This window comes from Vulpes vulpes, chromosome 1 (assembly GCF_048418805.1).
Source record: "Vulpes vulpes isolate BD-2025 chromosome 1, VulVul3, whole genome shotgun sequence".
Classification (NCBI taxonomy): domain Eukaryota; kingdom Metazoa; phylum Chordata; class Mammalia; order Carnivora; family Canidae; genus Vulpes; species Vulpes vulpes.
This window is the reverse complement of record NC_132780.1, coordinates 12207074-12218484: the sequence shown is the minus strand read 5'-3', so window position 1 is coordinate 12218484 and position 11411 is coordinate 12207074.

Below are 11411 nucleotides of genomic sequence, written 5' to 3'. Positions count from 1 at the left end.
TTTGGCGGCATCCATCAGACCTTGGATGGGGCATGAGGGTTGTTGGCTGCATCGTCCTGGGCTGTGGCTCCTAAGCATGTTTGCTCATGTGGGGACATTACATACATACCTGAAACGGTTTCACAGGGTAATCCTTACCCAGACTATGTGCATGTGTTACAATAGCTTCTGTTCTATTTAATTCCATTTCATTAAAGGGAAAGTCGTGTTTGCCACCCACTAAATTGATTTCACAACCCACTAATGGATCTTGTTGGGCAGTTTGAAAATTACTGCCCTGAGAAACTCTAAGAGACAAGTTCAGAGATGTTAATTGCATTCTAGTCGGAAATGGAGAAAACTGGAAACAAGGTAAGGCCATCTACCAGCAGGAGGAGGGATGCATAAATTGCGGTATACTCTTTTTTTTTTTTTTTTGGTATACTCTCACAGAGGCCTCCCTCACAGCAGTTCAAGTGAATGAACTGGATTCGCATACCAATAGTGTGAGTCCTAAAAACATGATGATGAGTGTACTGGGTTGAATAGTGAGCCCTGCCCCCAAATTCAAGTGCACTAGAACCCTATTTAGAAATAGAATGTGACCTTATTTAGAAGTAGGGTTTTTGCTGTTGTCACCAAGATGAGGTCATACTGTTAGGGTGGGGTGTGAACCCAACATGATCGGAAATTTGGACACAGACATAGGTATATACACGGAAGAAACCCACATGATGGAAGACACATGGAAGAAAGTCAGAGGCAGAGATTGGAGCCAAGGGATGTCAAGGATCACTGGCAAACCCCAAAAGCTAGGAAAAGGCAAAGAAGGATTCTCCTCTTGAGCCTTCAGGGAGAGCACAGCTCTGCCAGCACCATGATTTTGGGGTTCCTACTTTCCAGAAGTGGAAGGAAATAAATTTGTTGCTTTAAGCCACTCAGTTTGTGGTCTTAAGTTACAGCAGCCCTAGGAAACTAATATAAAAAATAAAAAATAAAAAGCAAGTGCAGGGGTGCCTGGGTGGCTCAGTCGGTCACATTCAGCTCAGGTCTTGATCCTGGGGTCCTGGGATGGAGCCCCATGTCAGGCTCTCTGCTCAGTAGGGAGCCTGCTTCTCCCTCTCCCTCTGCCCCTCTGCCAGCTTGTGCTCTCTCTCTCTCTCTCTCATGAATAAATAAAATCTTTATTTTTTTTAAAGATTTATTTTTATTTATTTATGATAGACACACACAGAGAGAGAGAGAGAGAGAAGCAGAGACACAGGCAGAGGGAGAAGCAGGCTCCATGCCGGGAGCCCGACGCGGGACTTGATCCCGGGACTCCAGGATCGCGCCCCGGGCCAAAGGCAGGCGCGAAACCGCTGAGCCACCCAGGGATTCCCTAAATAAAATCTTAAAAAAAAAAAAGAGAGAGAAGCAAAAGCAGAGGATTACAGGATAATGGCATTTATATCAGCTTTGAAAACCTGCAAAACCAATGCTGTAGATTATTTGGGGATGCATCTGTATGTGATAATAGTATGAAAACACGGGAGGTCGCGCTGAACATGACATGCAGGATGTGGCAAAGGGCAAGGATGGACTGAGAAGAGGACGTGCCGAGACATCAATGATGTCATTTATAGTTTAATTTGAAAGATCTGGATCAAATATGGCAAAGTAGCTAGAGTTCATCTAGCCCCAAAGAGGATCCAAAAGCAGTGAATGATAAGAAAAGATCTGCAGCATCGTTTTCAGTCGGATGAAAATCAAAACCACAATGAGATACCACTTCACACCTGCTAGGGTGGCTGTAGTGGAAAAGACAGATAATAAGTACTGGAACGGCTGTGGAGGAATTGGAACCTCCATACCCTGCTGGTAGGAATGTAAAACGGTGCAGCTGCTTTCGAAAACAATTTGGCAGCTCCTCAAAGTAGAGGAAATAGAGATTTTATCTATGGCAAAATAGAGTTACTGTATAACCCAGCAATTCCACTCCTGTGCATATATATATATTCTGGACAACTGAAAACGTGCATCTACGCAAGTGTTTGTGGAGACCACCTACACGTCCATCAGCTGATAAATGGGTAAATTAAAAGCAGTTACCTGGACAATGGAAGGTTTTTTTGACCAGTAAAAGGAATGAATGCTACAAGGTAGGTAAACCTCAAAAACATTATGCTAGAGGTGCCCGGGTGGCTCATTTAGTTCAGTGTTGGACTTTTGATCTCAGCTCAGATCTTTTTTTTTTTTTTTAAAGATTTTATTTATTTATTCATGAGAGACACTGGGAGAGAGGCAGAGACATAGGCAGAGGGAGAAGCAGGCTCCCTGCGGGGAGCCCGATGCGGGACTCCATCCCAGGATCCCGAGATCATGACCTCAGCTGAAGTTAGATGCTCAACCACTGAGCCACCCAGGTGCCCCATGATCTCAGCTCAGGTCTTGGTCTCAGGGACATGAGTTCAAGAGCTGCATTGGGCTCTATGCTGGGCATGGAGTCTACTTTAAAAAAAAAAAAATTAAAAGAAAATAAAACAAAAACATTATGCTAAGTGAAAGAAGCCAGTTACAAAATATCATATACTGTATGATTAAATTTATTCATTTATTTTTTAAAGATTTTATGTATTTATTTTTAAGGATTTATTTATTTATTCATGAGAGACACAGGCAGAGGGAGAAGCAGGCCTCTCATAGGGAGCCTGATGTGGGTGGGACTCGATCCCGGGTCTCCAGGATCACGCCCTGGGCTGAAGGCAGCACCAAACCAGTGAGCCGCCCGGCTGCCCGTATAATTAAATTTATATAAAGTGTTCAGAATAGGCAAATCTGTACAAATCTATATAAATCTATATAAAATATATTAGAGATCACCTGAGCTGAAGGAGGTTGGGGAGAAATACAGAGTGACTACTAATGGATATGGGGTTTATTTTGGGGGTGAAGACATGGTTTTAAATTGGTTGTAATGGGGATCCCTGGGTGGCGCAGTGGTTTAGCGCCTGCCTTTGGCCCAGGGCACGATCCTGGAGACCTGCGATCGAATCCCACATCGGGCTCCCGGTGCATGGAGCCTGCTTCTCCCTCTGCCTGTGTCTCTGCCTCTCTCTCTCCCTCTCTCTCTCTCTCTCTGTGACTATCATAAAAAAATAAAAATAAAAATAAAAATAAAATAAAATCTTTAAAAAAAAAATAAAAAAAATAAATTGGTTGTAATGGGATGCCTGGGTGGCTCAGCAGCTAGGCGCCTGCCTTCAGCTCCTCACGTGATCCTGGGGTCCTGGGATTGAGTCCCACGTTGGGCTCCCCTCAGGGAGCCTGCTTCTCCCTCTGCCTGTGTCTCTGTCTCTCTCTCTCTGTGTCTCTCATGAATAAATAAGTAAAATTAAAAAAAATAAATTGGGGATCCCTGGGTGGCGCAGTGGTTTGGCGCCTGCCTTTGGCCCAGGGCGCGATCCTGGAGACCCGGGATCGAATCCCACGAATCCCACGTCAGGCTCCCGGTGCATGGAGCCTGCTTCTCCCTCTGCCTGTGTCTCTGCCTCTCTCTATCTCTCTGTGACTATCATAAATAAATAAAAATTAAAAAAAAATAAATTGGTTGTAATAATTGCACAGCTCTTTGAATTTACTAAAACCATTGAACTGTACACTTTATATTTTTATTTATTTATTTATTTTAAAAGGGATTAGCAGGGACAATATCCTGGCTTTATTTATTTATTTTTAATCTTTTTTTTAATTTTTAAAAAATTTATTTATGACAGACACAGAGAGAGAGGCAGAGACACAGGCAGAGGGAGAAGCAGGCTCCATGCAGGGAGCCGGGCATGGCACTCCATCCCCGGTCTCCAGGATCACACCCTGGGCTGAAGGCGGCGCTAAACCGCTGGGCCACCGGGGCTGCCCCACTTTATATTTTTAAAGATTTTATTTATTCATTTGAGAGAGAGAGCACATGAGTGGGGGCAGCGGAGGGGCAGAGAGAGGGAGAAGGAGACTCCCCACTGACCACTGAGCCTGATATGGGGTTCCATCCCAGGACTCCGGGATATTGACCCGAGCAAAAGGCAGATGCTTGACTGACTGAGGCACCCGGGTGCCCCTGAATTGTACACTTTATTTATTTTATTTTTTATTTTTTTATTTTTTTATAAATTTGCTTTGAGAAATAGATTTCTTTTTAAGATTTTTTTTTTCATGAAAGACACAGAGAGGGAGAGAGAGAGAGAGAGAGAGAGAGAGAGGCAGAGACACAGGCAGAGGGAGAAGCAGGCCCCATGCAGGGAGCCGGATGTGGGATTCCATCCTGGGACCCCGGGGTCATGCCCTGGGCCAAAGGCAGGCGCTAAACCGCTGAGCCACCCAGGGATCCCCTGAATTGTACACTTTAAATAGTTGAATTGTATGGTGTATGTATTATATCTCAATAAAGCTATTTTTTTTTTAATTTCTGAAAAATAAAGTATTTTTTAAAAAGCGGAGGCCAGGGCACCTGGGTGGCTCAGTGGTTGAGTGTCAGCTTTTGGCTCAGGTCGTGATCCCGGGGTCCTGGGATCGAGTCCCCCTGCGGGCTCCTCACAAGGAATAAAATCTTTAAAAAAAAATAAAAATAAAAATAAAAATAAAAAAGTGGAGGCCAGACCCCAGTATAAACCACGAGAGGGCGCTCCAAGTACAAACTTACCTCCTCCCTTGGGAAAGTTTCTCAAGCCACGCCCCAGACCCTGGCCACACCTCCGGGGCCCTGGCCCCGCCCCTAGGTTCCGACCGCCCTTCAGGCTGCAGCCGGCTCTTCATCCCAGCCAGGCCTCTGCGTCTGGCCACGCCCCCTGACCACGCCCCAAGGCCCGGGTCGTGCCCCGAAGCCTTGTCTGAAGCAGCAAATTCACCCTCCCAGCTCCTCAAACTCTGACCACAAATGCATGACAGATTTAGATACTCATGGAAACACAAAGCCTTAAACCTTCCAACTTTTAAACCATGACTTTTTAATTTGCAATCATTTTTTCTCTTTGGAAATGATTTCATTTTATTTATTTATTTTAAATGTTTTATTTATTCACGAGAGACACAGAGAGAGAGAGAAAGGCAGAGATACAGGCATTGGGAGAAGCAGGCTCCATGCAGGGAGCCTGATGTGGACTCAATTCAGGGCCTCCAGGATCACGCCCTGGGCCAAAGGGAGGCTCCAAACCGCTGAGCCACCCAAGAATCCCCACATTTTATTATTTTTTTTAAGAGCACTGGCTCTGCCCTTTTTTTAAAAAAACAGATTTTATTTATTTATTCATGAGAGACACAGAGAGAGAAAGGCATAGACACAGGCAGAGGGAGAAGGAGGCTCCCTGTGGGGAGCCCCATGCAGGACCCCAGAATCACAACCTGAGCCCAAGGCAGATACTCAACCACTGAGCCATCCAGGTGTCCCCTGAAATCATTTTAAGCTTCTAGGAAAGTAGCAACAACAGGACGAAGACTTCTCATGTGGCCTTCACCCAGATTCAGCAATTGTTAACAATTGCTCGTGTGCTCTATCATTGGCTCTCTCTGCTTTTCTCCCCTCTGAAGTATTATTGGAGGGTGAGTTTCAGACATCAAGCCCCTTTGCCCCTAAACACTTATATTTCCACTCATAAGGATGTTCTCAGACACAAATCGTAAAATCAGGACATTTGACCACCGTACAGGCCTGGTGTCTAACAGTGCAGCCTAGACTCACTTTACCAGTTTTGTCTCCAAATTATCTTTCATCGCAAAACGTTTTTTTCTCCCCAGTATCCAAACCAGGGCTGTGAGTTGTATTCAGTTTACTGTCTTCGACTCTGTCCGGTATGATTGTTCTGACTTTCTCTGTGTTTTGCAAGGTTGACATTTTTGAACATGCCAGGTCAGTTCTTTTGTAAGATGTCCCCCTGGGTTTTGAGTTTATCTGATATTTCCTCATCATTAGATTTTGGTGGCAAGAATATTCCAGAAGAGATGCCGCGTCCGTCTGGGTGCATAGACCCAGACTGCGTCTCAGAAGGCACAGGATGTTGGTCATTCCATGACTGGTGACAAATTCCATCGCTTGGTTATGATGAATCCCAGAATCCTGGACCCATAAGCTCACCGAGTCAGTTTTACCCTCCCTTGGCCTCAGTTTCTTTTTTTTTTTTTTTTAATTTTTATTTATTTATGATAGTCACACAGAGAGAGAGAGAGAGAGGCAGAGACACAGGCAGAGGGAGAAGCAGGCTCCATGCACCGGGAGCCTGATGTGGGATTCGATCCCGGGTCTCCAGGATCGCGCCCTGGGCCAAAGGCAGGCGCCAAACCGCTGCGCCACCCAGGGATCCCTGCCTCAGTTTCTCTTTTTGTAAAATGGAGGCGTGGCTTACGTGAGGGTCTGCAAACACACCTAACCAGCAGATGTGTTCTGCTTCATTGGCACGCTCTTAAATTCGTTTCTCGGGAATGGCACTGGCACCGAAGATTTAGCAGATTTCACGCATGCACCTGGAAGAGACGTTCTCTGACTGAGTGTCTGGATTTACCCACGGTGGTGATAGTAAGTGAAACTTTGTAGCAGGGGCTGGGGCCCCCGAGAAATGCATTTGAAAATGTGACTTTTGGCTTTTGAATGTTAGGGCTGACTGCCAGAGACAAGGTGAGCAGGCTTGGTAGCAGTGGGTGAGGGGTGTGTGCTTAATTCTGTGAGGTCTGGGGGGCTGGAGACCCTGTATGGGGACCTTCTCCCCGCTCCTGAGTCTGCTCTTCTGCAAGGGAAGGGGGATGGTTGTGTAAGGGGGATGGGTGTGTAAGGACACGCGCCCAGTCCCAAGGTCAGGAGGCTGAGAGGGGATTTCCGTGTGTGGAGAAGCTAGATCCTTTGTTTTAGAGAAGTAACTTACCAGGGTCAGTGCTGGGTTCAGCTCTTGAACCTGGAGATAGTTTCTCTCACACAAAGAGGCTCATCACCCACTGCCTGGACTCACAAGGACGAGGAGATTCCCAGCACGCACTCTAGGATAATGGGCCAGGCCTCGCACCCATACTCTCATTAAATCCTCATCAACTCGGGGCACCCCGGGGGGCATCTGACTCTTGATTTCTGCTCAGGTCATGATCTCAGGGTCCTGGGATTGAGCCTCAGGTTGGGCCCTGTGCTCAGTGGGGAGCCTGTTTCTCCCTCTCCCTCTCCCCGCCACTCCCCCTGCTTGTGTGCTCCCTATCAAATAAATAAATAAAATCTTTAAAAAAATCCTCCTGACAAACTGGCATGGTGGCACTGTTATTATGCCTCCTTTCTACAGATGAGGAAACAGGCTCAGGCCTGAGATGTCATCTGATCAAGGTCACACAGCCAGGAAATGGAAAGGCAAGACTCGAACTCAGTCCTGACTCCAGACCCTGTGCTCTCAATGCCACACCTGCTTGTTATCCTTTCCAGTAGCCCACAACTCGTGCATGGGTGCATGCCTTGCGTGTCCAGTTAAAATAATAGTTGCAACCATGCACGGCTTTCCTGCATGGTGAGAGGGCCCCGTGATTATGAGCATGGACTTTGGAGGCACAGACCTGGGCTTGGACGGGAGATTTCCAATCTGGCTTTCAGTTTTTTTTTTTAAATTTATGATAGTCACACAGAGAGAGAGAGAGAGGCAGAGACACAGGCAGAGGGAGAAGCAGGCTCCATGCACCGGGAGCCCGATGTGGGATTCGATCCCGGGTCTCCAGGATCGCGCCCTGGGCCAAAGGCAGGCGCCAAACCGCTGCACCACCCAGGGATCCCTGGCTTTCAGTTTTTTCATCTGGAATATGGATGTTGTCATGGCCAGTAAATGGCTGCTAATATTTACGTTTCTTTCTTTCTTTTTTTTTTTTAAGATTGTATTTATTTGAGAGAGAAAAAGCACACAAGAACTGGGCGGGGGGGCGGGCAGAGGGAGAGGAAGAAAGAAGCAGGCTCCCCCGCTGAGCAGGGAGCAGATGTGGGACTTGATACCTGGACCCTAGGATCATGACCTGAGCCAAAGGCATTGCCCAACCAACTGAGCCACCCAGATGCCCCTATGTTTCTTTCTTTCTTTTTTTTTTTTTTTAAGGTTTTATTTATTTATTCATGAGAGACACACAGAGAGAGAGGCAGAGGGAGAAGCAGGCTCCATGCAGGGAGCCTGACATGGGACTCGATCCTGGGTCTCCAGGATTAGGCCCTGGGCTGAAGGCGGTGCTAAACCGCTGAGCCACCCGGGCTGCCCAGCCCCTATGTTTCTATTCATACCGTCAAACGGGTCATACAAGGTGATATGGGACTAGATGCAGCCAGAATCACGGAGGCCAGAGTAGGGGGTGGGGGTGGGGGAGGCTCATTCATCCACCCATCACTTCTCAAGGGTCTGCTTCATGCCAGGCAGTGTGCTGGCTGTGGTGGGTGGGGGGCCGCAGGGAAGAAGGCCCTGTACTGCCCTCCCAGGGCTGACGCTCTGTGGGAGAGACACTCACTGTGAGTGGCCTTATGTGTGTGTGTGGATCATCGCACAGGAAATTCTCACATGCAGCAGCTTGCAGGGCCGAACAGTCACCCTCCATAGTGGGAATGGTGGTTCTTCCTCCCCCCAGAATACATCCCTATCCTAACCCTTGGAACTTGCGAATGTGACCTTACTTGGAAATAAGGTCTTTGCAGATGCAATTAAGGGAAGGATCTCTTGGATTATCTACGTGGGCCCTAAATCCATTGACATACATGTCCTTACAGGAGGCAGCAGAGGAGACCAGACACATCCAGGAGAGGGCGGAGGAAGATACAGCCCCGAGCCCAGGAACGCTGGAACACGGGGGCCCGGCAGCTGCTGGAAGGGGCAAGGCACCTTTGGAGGGAGTGTGGCCCTGCCAACTCCTTGATTTCAGACCTCTGGCCTCTAGAACTGCGAGAGGATAATTTTCTGTTGCTTTACGCCTCCTTGTTTGTGGCCATTTGTTACAGCAGCCCTTAGGAAGCAAGTGGACCTTCCAAGGTCAGGCACCTGCAAGGCTGCTGTGACCCAGAAGCAGGCTCAGAAACACTGGTACATGGTCCTAAACACATGCAAAGACATACAGCCAGCTAAGTCAGGGACCAGGCGGATAGGTCACCCAGGGAGAGTGCACCCCGAAGCATGTGCATGCGAATGCATGTGCATATGTGTACGCACTCCCATGTGTATGCTCATACACTCGGCCATTCCTAACATTGTCTCCCAAGAAGATATTAATGCAGTCGGCCCCAAAGATACAACATGTCATGGAGTGGTGGCAGCAGAAATGTCACAGTGGCCAAGACAGAAGAAGAACCAGAGGTTTGGGATGCCTGGGTGGCTCTGCGGTTAAGCATCTGACTTCGGCTCAGGGCATGATCCTGGAGTCTTGGGATTGAATCCCACATCGGGCTCCCTGCCCAGGACCTGCTTATGTCTCTGCCTCTCTCTCAGTGTCTCATGAATAAATGAGATTTTATTTATTTATTCATGAGAGACACAGAAGAGAGAGAGAGAGAAGCAGAGACACAGGCAGAGGGAGAAGCAGGCTCCACACAGAAGCCCGACATGGGACTCGATCCTGGGACTCCAGGATCATGCTCTGGGTCAAAGGCAGGCACTAAGCCACTGAGCCACCCAGGGATTCCCTTTTTTTTTTTTTTTAAAGAAGAGCCAGAGGTTCAGGGAGGCCCCGGAGAAAAAGAAAGAAAGGAAGGAAGGAAGGAAAGAAGGAAGGAAGGAAGGAAGAAAGAAAGGAAGGAAGAAAGAGAAAGAAAGGAAGAAAAGACTCACCACTATCATTCAGAAATGCACACACGCATGCCAATAGAATTGGACCATGGTTGGACCAGCTTCTCCCACAAGACACCCCTTTCTTTTTTTTTTTTTAAAGATTTTATTTATTTATGACGGGGGGTGGGGTGGGGCAGAGAGAGAAGCAGGCTCCAAGCAGGGAACTCCATGCAGGGAGGCCCACGCGGGACTTGATCCTGGGTCTCCAGGATCACGCCCTGGCTGAAGGTGGCGCTAAACCGCTGAGCCACCTGGGCTGCCCAAGACACCCCTTTCATCAAGGTTGGGGACAGTGGAGACCAACGTGGATTTGAGTTCCTCCTTGGGGGTGCCAGCTTGCCCTCGGTCTCCTCCACCCTACATCTATCTTCCTTTCCGGTGTTCAAATCCCTGTAACAAATCTCTTATCCATATACCCACCTCCTAGTAATGTTGCTTCTCTGACTGAAGCATGGGGTGGGCTGAATAAGGGCTCTGAAAGATACCTATATTCTAATCCCTGCGATCTGTGGAAGTTACTTTAAATGGCAAAAGAGACTTTGCAGATGTGATGAAATTAAGGATCTTGAGATGAAGAGAGGAACTTAGATTATCTCAGTGGGTCCAGTATAATTGCAGGGTCCTTCTAAGAAGGAGGCAGGAGGTCTGGGTGGAAGTGCAGATGAAGGGGCGCTTGGGTGGCTCCCTGGGTTGAGCATCCGTCATGATCTCAGGGTCACAAGATTGAGCCCCATGTCAGGCTCTGTGCTTAGCACAGAGTCTGCTTGAGATTCTCTCCCTTTGCACTTTCCTCCTGATCTCTCTTTTGCTCTATCAAATAAATTAGTAATAAAATCTTTAAAAAGGTGGGGGGGATGCCTGTGTGACTTAGCAGTTGAGCATCTGCCTTCAGCTCAGGTCATGATCCTGGGGCGCTGGGATTGAGTCCCGCATTGGGCTCCCCACAAGAAGCCTGCTTCTCCCTCTGCCTATGTCTCTCTCTCATGAATAAATAAATAAAATATTTTTAAAAAGTGCAGATGGAAGCAAGAGGTCAAAGTGATAGAAGGGACCATGAGACAAGGAATGCAGCCTCTAGAAGCTGAAAAAGGCAAGGAGGTGGATTCTCCCCTAGAGCTTCCAGAAGGAAACAGCCCTGCTGACACTTTGACATTGGGCCAATAAAACTGATTTTGGACTTCTGACCTCTAGAACTGTAAGTGAATCAATCCGTTATTTTAAGCCACTAAATTGGTGGTTTTTTGTGACAGGGGTGATGGGAGATGAATACAAATGTTAAAGAAGTGACACATCCACAGAGTTAAGACCCAAACATTGTTATGTCAGTGGGGCTCTGGAATTGCTGAGTCAAACACATGGTGGACCAAGCAAGGCAGTCATACAAAGAATCACACGATGACCACAGGTTTCAATGTTGGGAACACTCACAACTGCTACACACACACACACACACACACACAGGCCCAGAGACCATCAATCACATGACAGTCAGCTCCCACACAACTGGGACCCACAAACCTCAGAAACACACACATACAAGGGGCACCCGGGTAGCTCAGTGGTTGAGCCTCTGCCTTCGGCTCAGGTCATGATCCTGGGGTCCTGGGATCGAGTCCCGCAGGAAGCCTGCTTCTCCCTCTGCCTGTC